Source organism: Lepidochelys olivacea (genome assembly GCF_965140295.1).
Source record: "Lepidochelys olivacea isolate rLepOli2 genome assembly, chromosome: 1".
In the NCBI taxonomy this organism is placed as follows: Eukaryota; Metazoa; Chordata; order Testudines; family Cheloniidae; genus Lepidochelys; species Lepidochelys olivacea.
The window spans coordinates 202,457,906-202,470,154 of record NC_140411.1 but is presented as its reverse complement, the minus strand read 5'-3'; the positions used below and the strand labels follow the sequence as shown (position 1 = coordinate 202,470,154).

The following is a 12,249-nucleotide window of genomic DNA, read 5'->3' as shown; positions in this document are numbered from 1 at the left end:
GCCCCGCCCCCCGCTGCTTCACTTGCCCCGCCCCGCCTAGGCCCCGCCCCGCGCCCCGCGGCTAGGTGGGCTAGCGCCTCGCTGCTGTTGCTGCCTGAGGCAGGCGGGCGGCGAGCCCAGGCTGCCGGGGCCCGATTCCCCGCCCCCCCCGCAATATACCGGAGCGGGCAGGACCCAGAGCCCTATTGCCCTGGTGTGTTCAGCAGTGGGGGAGGGGCGGATAAATACCCAGCTAGGCAGAGCCCCTCCAGTCCCGTCCCCCCCCAGGACGCGCCGTTCTCGGGAGGGGAGAGATTCTGCCACCGCCACCAGCAGCTCTGGGGCGGGAGCCGCCCCGCTCAGGGGCTCCCGCGGGCGCAGCCTTTCAGCCGGGCCGCGGGTTCGATTCCCGGGAGCTTTCCTTTAGCCGGGGACCCCACTCTGAACGCGGCCCCTCGAGGCTCACTGAGGCGATTGCAGGGTGCGCTGGCTCCTGTCCCATCCTGTGCTGGGGGCTGAGCGCTACCGCCGGAGACCCGCCCGCCTGGGGCTGGGCCCTTTGTTTTCAGGGGCGCTATCACCCGGGTGGGGGTGCCTGCCTGTGCCTGCGGGGCGGGGTGCTGTGGCTGGTGCGCTTTGCTGGGAGCTGGGTGGTAGGAGGGGCAGGCACCTGCTGAGGCCTGGAGGGAACCAGAAGAACTTTTCTTCTCTGCCTGGTGACAGGGGACTGAGCGGGGTCTGGCTTCAGGGGTGGTCCCCTGCAGCCCCCTTAGACCTTTTACACGTGGATTCTGCCTGTATTAGAGGAAAGGGCCCAGGGATGTGAGATGTTTTGGGGCTTGATTTAAAGGGGGAGTAGGTGGACGTGATGGGACATGTTTCTGTGTCAGGGAGGCCGTAAAATTTTAAACGAATTAAAGCAAAACTGGGCCCAGTCAGGGAAGTCATTCGCACGAGCCAAATTGAGAAAAGAGTCTGTCTGAGACCCATTAATATGAGGGACTTGTTTAGTATCCTCCGAGCTGCTCCTTCCCCCATTTCTGGTCTGGCTTCTTGCTCTAGCTGGGTTCTCCAATAGCTGTTCTGTCTGACCTGTAAGATCAATATTTCCCATTTTTGTTTTCTGCATTTTTTGGCTGACAGGCCTTTGTCTTGCAACTTAAACAAGATGAAACAGAGCTCATCTTCCAGCGGTAGCACTGGCCAGGCCTCCCTGCTGCCCGTTAGAGTTCAGGATGCAAGCAGAGCCGGTCTATACACACCTCAAGCAACGTATGTGCTGCTGATCTCTAAGCACACTTATGCTGATGTAACTGAGAGGAGGAGGGTTGTGGTCATTTGTTGTGGACTTGGTGTGAAGAGATTCACTGTTACGGTAAAGGGCACCTGGATGTCTAGTTCACCTCTAAATACATCTCTGAGTGACCTAGTGCAGGGGTTCTCAAACTGGGGGTCGGGACCCCTCAGGGGGTTGCAAGGTTATTACCTGGGGGGGGTCACGAGCTGTCAGCCTCCAGCTCAAACCCCACTTTTCCTCCAGCATTTATAATGGTGTTAAATATATAAAAATGTGTTTTTAATTTATAAGGGGGGTCGCAGTCTCAGAGGCTTGCTATGTGAAAGGGGGTCACCAGTAAAAAAGTTTGAGAACCACTGACCTAGTGATACTGATGTAAATTTATAGTGTAGACCTGGCCTAAGGCTAACATCATTTCAGAGAGGTGGCATTGGTAGTACCTCCTGTAAATTTCGCTTGTGTAGGCAGGTTCATGGAAACAAGAACACCACAGTGACTTGACTTAACAGAACACTGTCCATTTAAAAATAGCAAAAATAGTTTACAATGTATTATCAACTCCACATTAGAATTTTCAATATGAAAGCTTTTTAAAAGTCCTTTAAAGGGACAATGTCTACTTGAAATCTAGTAAATTGTCAATTAAAATGAGTTAAAATAACTATTATGACACCTGCCATCTAATCAATCCATTTGCCTATTTTGGAGGGTGGGGGGGAGTTATGTCACACTTTTTTATTTTTCAGTGTTTTTTTCTTTCCATTGTTACTGTGTAAAAGACCCACACAAAGTGAGAAGACTGACTTCACTGGGGAAGTGGTGAAACTGTGCTTTTGACAGCATTGTGTAAGTAATCAATTTTTTTTAAAAAATACAGAAATACAATTAAAATAGATTCCTAATAATCTTGGGTTGTGTAACAATAGTTGTGAAACTACTGGCAGCACCCTCATAATGCTTTAAATGACAGTGTAATGTTTTGTGATCTTTTCTCTAGAGAACGATCGAAGCTGAACATATCTAAGTACACTGGTGGCTCTGACGGAAAAATCAACTTCTCTGTGAGAAGGTACTGTTACAATGCCTCCTGACTTGTTTCACTCAATATTTCCAATATAAAATAATGAATAATTAAAACTCTAGGCTTTAAAAGTGGCTTGCAAAGGGGGCAGGGGAGGAAATAGAGATGTGTCCTTTTTTGCTATTTTGATGTATAAAGAAGACCTAAAATATTTGATTCCCCCCCCCCCGGCTCTTTTTTTTTTTTTTCTGTTTGATTGTTTCTTTCATTAGATTAGAGAGTAGGCACATAGGAATTGTGCACAAATGCTATGTTAATGAGTACAATGTAAGTGCATAGGAAGATTGCTATCCTGTATGAGATCACTGTAGCAGGTCAGATATTCCTCTGAAGCATGTATGAATCCCTGTAATTGGACAGTTGTGGAATAACCTGCCTGTGGGGCAGTTTTTTTTTCTTAACTGCCTTCATTAGATGTTTGGTTTATGCTTTGAAGCATGAGGATTTTATAGTTCTTGTACACTTTGGATATCCTATCCAGTGTGATTCTGGGTATTCTGTAAATGCTAAAAGCCCACAGCGCGTGATCCAAAGCGATTTAACCGTCTCTGTTTGGTTTCAGGACAAGTGGTTCTGGAGCATTGCGAAATACTCCATGGGGCTTTTTTGCTGGTACAGAAAAGTTAAAGGATCTCAGGCCACTTCATGACAAGACTTACATCCAGCAGTGCATCTGACAGCTCTGTGAGGTATACCTGGGTTCCCACCCACTGTGTCACCAATATCTGCTGCATCTGCTCATAACAATGTTGTACTCTAAATGCGAACATGGGATGCTCTCTTTGGCAATAGATTTGGTTCTGTTACAGCATTAGGATTGTACATGTGATACACAGAAGATAAAACTGAGATAGCTTGTGATTGTGTGGAGAAACTATGATAAGCAGGTTTCAGATTGGGGAGAAAAGTGGTGGTGCTCTAATCAGGTTATGCCCGCAATCCCAAAATAGCTGAGTTTTTCTGCTAAAATGAGCAGTGAGCAGTTGATATTAAAATTGCCCTAATTAGACTTGAGAATTAACACTGTGTAGAGATGAATAGGGCCAGTTTGCATCTCTCTCCTGCATCTTAGTAAAGCAGCATGGGATTGGGTCATATTTGGAAGATTAGCATCTAGAAGGGCAAGAATAATGCCATTTGATTTAGTGTTTTGTTTTTAACTGAAAATTTAGTTATTGCGGATTCTGTTGAGCCATCAGAAGTGCTGGCACAAGGAACATCTGTTCAATCAGTCACTTTTTCAATGAGTTGTTTACCTTCTGCTACGATTATCATTGTTGTAGATTTAACAGAGAGCATATACAAATCTCAGCTTATTCACTGGCTCATCAGACATGAATATATTTTTTTCTGAGCCTCTCTATCTCCCCCTCTGAATGTTAGTCTTCCAGAAATGTGTGGCTGTAATGAGGGAGAGTTCTTTGTTTTAAATTGAAAATACCCATTCAGAATGTATTGATCAGTGTATGTATATTGACTTCTATTAGTAGCAATGAAAATGTAATGTTCCTCAAGATAAATGCAGACATTGACCTCACCTTTGTCAAGATCTGATTAGAAGTGTCTATTAATCTTTGTGTCTGTTGCCTTTCTTAGTTTCTTGTGGAGAATGGCTATGCCCAGAATGTGTCTGTGAAATCTCTCCAAACTCCATCTACTAAGGACTTTTGCAGGATTTTTGCTTTTATATATGTTTTTTTTGTGCCCTTCTTATGAACTTCCTGATTCTAAAATTGAAGAGGAGATCCCAAAAGTCTTTAAAGAACTTGGGTATGTACCAGAGCTGATCAGAGATTGTATAAAGTGGGCACCCTTATGTTCAAAGGGACAGAGTCAAGATAAAGATCCGGATTAAAAAAAATTCTGAAAACAACATAACATTGATAACACTTTATCTTTTTCTGAAGGTCCCCGCTGTTGAATCCAGGCTCTGGTGTGTGAACAAGGCAGTGGTTCTTGTGTCAAGCCCTGCAATGGGACCCAGGTGCCCTTTTGGTATACAAGGTGCCAATTCCTTTCAGTGAAGGCATTGCCACCCGGTCACTGCAGCTCTCAGACTCCATGACTGTCTGACTCCACTCAGCCTCTGGTTGTTTTTTACTTTGTGTTCCCTTGGGGATATTCTGCTGTCCTCTAGTGTTTCAACCTCAACATTTTTCTCCCCCTTTAAGCGTTTGAATTGGCAGGAGAGTGAGTTTGGGGGGGGGGGGGGTAAGAAAACCTGGATTTGTGCTGGAAATGGCCCACCTTAATTATCATGCACATTGTAGGGAGAGTGGTCACTTTGGATGAGCTATTACCAGCAGGAGAGTGAGTTTGTGTGTGTGGTTTTTGGAGGGGGGTGGGGGAGTGAGAAAACCTGGATTTGTGCTGGAAATGGCCCACCTTGATTATCATACACATTTTAAAGAGAGTGGTCACTTTGGATGGGCTATTACCAGCAGGAGAGTGAGTTTGTGGGGGGGGGGGGGGGCGGAGGGTGAGAAAACCTGGATTTGTGCTGGAAATGGCCCAACTTGATGATCACTTTAGATAAGCTATTACCAGCAGGACAGTGGGGTGGGAGGAGGTATTGTTTCATGGTCTCTGTGTATATAATGTCTTCTGCAGTTTCCACAGTATGCATCCGATGAAATGAGCTGTAGCTCACGAAAGCTCATGCTCAGATAAATTGGTTAGTCTCTCAGGTGCCACAAGTACTCCTTTTCTTTTTGTGAATTGGCTCAATTTGCCAGTGTAGGTTCTAGCTACTGCTAGGTTGCAGTGTTCAAGAGACACTGGAAAATGCTTGAAGCTGGTACAAGGGCATCTTTAGGCTAAATATCCTAGCTTAAATCATTTGTTTCCCTGTATGACTTCAGAGTTACAGAATCATAGTTTTTAAGGCCAGAAAGAACCATTAGATCATCTAGTCCAACCTCCTGTGTAACACAAGTGATAGAATTTCACCCAGCTACTCCTGTATTGAGCTCAATAATTTGTTGTGCTTTAGTCCATCTTTATTACTAGTAATGCCAAAACTGTGAAAGCCAAAATAACTTACTTTCACCACTTCTGTTCTACGTTTTGCCCTTCCTTTATCATATACAGTGAAACTAGCTGGCTCTATTTTACTTTCTGGTTCCCATGCACTAGCAAAACGCTGTGATGTTTGGGTTTCTGATATTGCAGGGAAATACTTTGAGCAGTAGATTTGATGTTTCACACAGTCAGTGCCTCGGATCTAAACTGAAAAGGGAAACTCAAGTAATGTACCTATGCCTGACTAATCCCACTGTGGATTTCTTCCAGAACTGATGAAATCCCTTTGAAATGACACAGTGGGTTTTGTTATTTCTCAGTGATTCCAGATAAGTTGTACTTGTGACTGGTTTCCGCCTCTTCGCTTCCCCCCGCCCACCCCCGGGTGCCACTTGGAACTGTGGGACTATTGAGCCTGCCTAACCCGCCAGCCTGGATTCCCTTTTACACTGTGGTTATGTGATAAGTTGCCAAGCTCTCCAAGCTTGCTCTTTCACCAGCATACACACAGATAGGGACACACCCAGCTGCAGCTTCACACACACATGCTGAGATCAGCACTGCATTGGAAGGCTCAGTTAAGGCACCTCCTAGTTGGTAAGGCATGGCCCCCCTCTTGAGTGTAAACCCAAAATTATACCGTCTTGCACTGCACAGGGAACTGCAAAGCATAAGGTCATAAAATTCTCCACTCCCTCAATGTGGAGAGAGAGATGCAACAGCTTTCTGCCCCAAGTTATAATTTCCACATACTGGCTTTAGAGAAAACAAAAAACAAGTTTATTAAATACAAAAAAGATTATAAGAGAGAGAAAATAGATCAAAGTAGATTACCTTTGTAAATAAACAAAAACTGCAAACTGAGCTTAACACACTAGATAAGTAGGACATGAATTAGCAAATTCTCACCCTGAGTGATAAACAGGCTGGCAGATTCTTAAGGCACAAGCTGCCTTGGCTTTCCCAGGTTTTCATACACAGGCTAAAATCCATCTAGCCTGGGACCATCACTTCCCACAGTTCAGTCATTGCCCCTCAGGTGTTTCCAGGTGTGGTGTTGTAGGGAGAGTGAGGTACAATCATGATGTCATTTTCCCTCTATATATCTTCCTCCCACTTGCTGGAAAGCTCTTTTGCTGTGACGTGGGTCAAACATTTCCCATTGTGTAGTGCTCTCTCTGAGGTTTCTATTGTACGCAGTTCCTGGGGTAATACTTGTGCTTGTGTGCATTTTCTTAATAAGCCATTTTTTCAGGTACAACAGGAAAAAGGCCTAAAGGCTGCTTGTGGGTGTTTTCAACCTCATAACATGATTCAATAACACATACGTAGCCAAATTTCATAATTTCACATACGACAATAGCAGATACAATCCAACGAGATATTAATGTCTAGCAGATCAAGACTTTTAGAATATCTCAAAGGCATACTTTGTACAAAACATATCCTAATTGCATGACAGTGGTGAATAGTGGGGTGCCAGGGTGTCACAGTACTCAATTTACAACTTAAAGGTATTTTTCTAATTGCCGGTGCCACAAACCCCACCTGGTATCCAAAAACTGAGTTGTGCTTTTTTTTTTTTTTAACTTCTTTACAAGTGGCAAAGATACTGCAATTTGACCTTAGCTGACAGAATCAGTTGATGCATATAAAAGGAATAAAATCAGTTCATGATCTGTAGTGTTAACAATAGTGAACATTCATCAGAAAAATAGGCAGAAGTCTGTGTGTGTCCAATAAATCAAATCTATTTGGCAGGGAGATGTCTTTTAATTCTCTGCTGATTACAATCCTGCTCAGGTAATTGGAAACTGCTCTAACTCTTCTTTCCTTGTAAGTATCCCTTTCCATGGCCAAAAAGCTCCATGTACACCGTGGGTGCACTGCATGTCTGGCCTCAGGTTGCCGCTGCACTAGTGTGGTTAATAGACTGCATCAAGGTATGGTGACAAAAAGGGAGGTCAGCTGTGATCCAGTGGATCTGAGCTGAGCAGGGAGATATGGGTTCTGTTGCAGGCTCTGCCATTGACTTTGGACTAGTTAAGGCCAGAGTTTCAAAAGTATTTAGGTGCCTGAAGATGCAGAGAGCCACCTAGTAGTGAGATTTTCAAAGAGCACCTGAGCGAGGTGGGAACCTAACTCCCATTGAAATTGATGGGTTTTATGTACCTAACAGGTAGATGCATCTAGTTGGATTTTCAAAAGTGCCTAACTGCCTTTAAAAATCTGACACCTAATCCCTATACCCCAGTTTTCCCTTTTGTAAAATGGGACCAGTAATATTTCCCTACTGCACGGCTGGGTTGTGAGTATATATTCATTATCTTCTTTAAAGTGGCTGGAAATCCTCAAAGGGAAGATGCTAGAGAAATGAAAAGTAGTAACTATTACAAATAACAGTACCCACGGTGTGTAAGAGGAAAGAATAAACAAGAGAAAACAGTCTACATTAAATTCTGATAGAAATGAACTGAAGTTTTAAAACTATAATCCTCCAAGATCCAGAATTGTCTTCATACAGCCTTAGGGCCCTACAGCAATATCTTAGATTCAGAAGCTGTCTGGCTTTTTGACTGCAGATATAAGCAGGCAAGGCTGCTGAGATAATGTCTCTGCATCTGTTGGAGGAAAAGTGGCTTTTTTTATAGTAACTGCCTCTTACCTTAGCCACAGTCGATCAACTTCTTTCTGTCTTCCTCTAGAAAATTCCTTTTTATTGGCAATCTTTACAAGTGGTGATACCCAGCTGGGCACATGTCAGGGGGCGGGGGAACAGTAACCCATTTCTTGTACAAAATCTTGCAGTGTGGTGTTTGCTATTTTATTCATAGGACTTCCTGGTGTATTTGAGGTACACCTGCCCTGTTGACTACTTTGTGTCAAGCTGCAGTGCTTTAAGCTTATCCTCAAAATATGTTTTCTCTTTCCTCCCTTTGAGATCCTCCCATGATTTTCATAGTGTTTCCTCAGAATCTGCTATGCCATTAAAGCGTTTGTCTCTTTGAGATGTATTGCCATTAACAGATTGAAGAGAATGGGGTATGATCCCTGCAGTATGAATCTTTTTTGACCACATCAGTTATGTTAGTTCCGATGTATGTGTCAGTTATCTAGGTGGTGTGCAGGGGCTTGTGTTTCACTGTAAAAGTCACAGACTATATATACTGACACTTAGTGAAGAGAACTCTTCCCCTTTGACAATTTAACAGGCTGCTCTGAGCAGAATGTTGTACCACTCCCATTAATCCTGGGTTTTTCATCCATTCTTTCCATCGTTCCTACTGCCACTGTGTCACAGCCAACCATCTACTAACACAGATTCCAGTGCTCCATCAACAGATGTAACGCTATTCCGTAAAGTCAGGGGCTCACTTGGACCAAGTTACTGTGTTAACCGAGCAACATTTCCCATGTAATTTTGCTGAAGGAGACTTTTTTTACTCCTGGGGGAATTCTGCAACAAAAAATTTTAAAAATCTGTGCATGTTTTAAAATAAATAACAACATAATCTCACCAATTTCAATTATTTTTGGTCATTTATTTCAAAATACCAGTCAGCAAGTAGGTGTGTAACAATACAGACAACAAAAAAGATTCAGGAAATGTTTTTTGAGAAATAGATTCCTTACTAGGCATATTAATACAGAATTGAGTAAGAATTCCTTTAAACTACAATACAGAACAGTATTTCCCACACCCCTCAGAAGCAGTGCAAAGGCTTGAGGGAGTCAGGGGGAATGGAGGAGGTGAGGGAGAGGGAAGTAATTGCTGGGAAGGAGCCTAGGTGTCAACTTGGAGGGTGGGAAAAGTACAGAACAGGGGTTTTTTTGGGGGGTGGCGGGGAGGGATTGCTAGGGAACATTCCCATGCAGACCCTGGCAGACCTGTAGCCTCTCCCATTCAGTCAGGCACATCTGCCCCTGTCCCAATATGTTCCTGCATCCCCATGTGTCCTTGCACTTCCTGTCCACGTCTCTCCACCCGTACTCAGACAACCACTCCCCCATCCCCATGTTGCTCTGTACCCACTCCCTCTGTCCCTGTGTGTCCCTGTCCCCACTCCCCAATCCTCATGTGTCTCTGTGCCCCCACACAGCCATTCCCCCTGGTCCTGTGTAGCTCTGCACCCCATCACCATGTGGCCCTGCACCTCCCTCTCCCACTAGTCCTTATGAGCCCCTGTCGGACCAAGATTCCTTTTTTCAGCATTTTGCTGTAGTACCAGGGGTTTAGCTTTTTGTTTAGAGATAAAAGGAGGCTTCCACACCAAAGAAACAGAGAGCTCCAAGAGTGTGCAACCCACCCCGATGGGGCTAGCTCTGCCTTCTTACATTGTTTTATTAATACAAATATGACTCTGATATGGAGGCTAGTGATGGGTGATATCAAATAAGGATCTCCAGTGAACACTGTGCATTTCTAATTTGTGAGGTTTACTCTGTCCCTTTTTAGATCTACAGTGTCATGAGAGATAACTCAGATGTGCTTGTCGATACTCAGTGTTGGTCAGGAGAGGCTAAAGATGAAATTGTAGTTAATAAGGATTTGTACTACATTAATTGTTCATCAGACAATGTTCACTACACTGTCAGGAAAAGTAGCGAATGAAGTAAATGTATTCCCATTTTGGTATGGGGTTTTTTAATTTGGATTTTGATCAGCCCTTTTTCTGTTCATACTCAAGTGTGTGTGGTTCTCAGTGCTCTTCCAAAAGAGGTGGACAGAATGTAAATGTAAGAACTGTTGTTAAAATAATAATTAAAAAACCGCACTGCTTTCTATAATGAGTTAGATACCTGCGGTTTACAACTGGCATGGGATTTAGCTGGCTATTGGATTAATTACAGAAGGGAAGGGAGAAAAGGACAGCCTTGTTTTCTAGCATGCTTTGGGAGGCAATTTGGTCTGGTGGATAATGCACGGGATGGGGGGAAGGGAACGGTGATCAGAATCGACTCAGTTCTTGACTCTGCTACTGACTTACTATGTGACCGTGGGCAATTTATTTTAGCTTTGTTTTCCCCTGTGTAAAATGAGCACGACACTGATCTACCCCTGTAAAATACATTGAGATGTATGGATGAGAAGTGCTCTCTCTTAAAAAGACAAATCATTTTAGACAGATAAGTTTGCATTTATCAGTTGTACCTTTATAATACAGTGCTGAAGGAGAGGAATAGATCTGCCATCCTTCGATTTTCCCCCCCCCCCCCGCCATTTCCCCTACCAAGTGGCTGATAGCTTGGACCGTTGCCTGAAGCCATCTCTTTTTCCTAACACTGTCAGCACATGCTGCTCTTCCCACAGAAGCAGTGGGAGTAGATGAAGGGAACATACTGCTTATGCCACTGGGCTGAATTGGCAAGGGGAAGTGGCCAGTTGCTAGTAGGGGTCCCACTTTGGGACCACACATGCAAGTCAAAGGCTTTTTCCCTGTACCCCAGTGGCCAGTTGCTTGGCTTCTCAAAAATAGGAGCAGCTATTTTCAGAGCTTGCAGCCCAGAGGACAGCTGGCTGTTTAACTGCTCCTCTCTGCCCACCCGTAAATCACATGGCAAGTTACGGATTTGGGAATACCTTTCCCACCTCAAATAAAATCAGCTTCTTGCTCTGTGGGGTCTCAGTCTGATTCCTTTTTGGTCAGGGCCAGAAGGGGATTTTCACATATCTGTGTCAGTTTCTCACGTTGGCACCTGGCATGCTGCCCATGCAGTTCTGGTTAGCTCTGGGCCTGACGTCAGGCCTAGAGAAACCCAAGTCACAGCCTGCAACGAGCAAGTGGACACCCAGGCCAGGAAACAAAAAGATCCCGAAGTGAAAGCTGCTTTTTAAATCAACAAAAATAACCCAATCTTCTAACTGGGGATTTGCCCTAAAGCACCTTCTTAGATTTAAAAGGGTGGTTTGTGTGGGCTGTCATTAAGCTCAAGCTTTAAAATAGAACTTGTGACCTTGTATGTCCATTTTAATAATATTTAACTAAGGTGTTGGTTTGCCCCATGGCTTTGTATGTCAAGCTTGCTTAATGGGTTTTTAAAAGGCTCTAAAAACCACATTGTTTGTTTTTCAGCTACTTATGGAGTACACTGAAAAGTGTTATGATCATTTCATGAATGGAGGAGATGCTTTTGAAGAGATGGATGCAGAACTACAGGCAAAACTAAGTAAGGGTGGCCATCTGAATTTGCTATTGCAAGGAACCACATGCAGGCTAGTAGAATTCTGGGCCTTGTCACACTTATTGCCTTCCTTACAGGGGTTATAGTAAGGCCAACATCAGCATTTTTCAAATGGTGTTGCCTACCTATGGATTGAGTGCTTAGAGTTAAGCACTCACATTCATATTTAGATATCTTATTTAGGAAAATGTTGATGTTTAAAAGTGAGGGTCGAAGTGTCTTTACTATGGCCATCATTTTCAGAAGTGCAAAGAGACTTGGTGCCTCAATTTGTGGTTGCCCACCTGGAGGTGCCTTAAAGGGGCCTGACTTTCACAGGGTGGGTGCTCAACACTTTCCGTACACCAGGCTCCTTTATAGCCTCTCAAGGTGGGCTCTCAAAATCACCTGTCACTTTTGGCATATACCTCCTCAGCTCACCATCTGTTGATTAAAAATAGCTGATTTGATATTGGATCAGGATTCCACACCCTCTCAAAGAAATAGCAGCAGCTCATCTGCCTGCTCATAGGACATTGCAAGGTGCTCATTTTTAAGAGTGAATCTGTTTTGGTGTGGTTTCTCCTTGCAAATCACTTTGACTTCCATTTTCCTCTTCAGACTGTTTCGTTCCCAAGACAGGGCTTCTCCTGTTGGCAGTGTCATCTCTTGTTATTGCATACCATCTGCCTTTAAGCATTTCTAAAGT

At 44.0% G+C, this 12,249-nt stretch overlaps 1 pseudogene across 1 annotated transcript in view; it reads left to right on the top strand.

Moving 5' to 3' along the window:
• The first annotated feature begins 69 nt into the window (after window positions 1-69).
• LOC311520481 (kinetochore protein NDC80 homolog) overlaps window positions 70-12,249 on the top strand; it is a 28,819-nt pseudogene continuing 16,639 nt past the window's right edge. The window contains exons 1-8 of the transcript XR_014714712.1: window positions 70-193; window positions 1,123-1,251; window positions 2,274-2,345; window positions 2,920-3,046; window positions 3,954-4,128; window positions 7,220-7,321; window positions 9,835-9,924; window positions 11,453-11,546. The product of XR_014714712.1 is annotated as a kinetochore protein NDC80 homolog (transcript). The remainder of the gene's footprint in view (window positions 194-1,122; window positions 1,252-2,273; window positions 2,346-2,919; window positions 3,047-3,953; window positions 4,129-7,219; window positions 7,322-9,834; window positions 9,925-11,452; window positions 11,547-12,249) is intronic.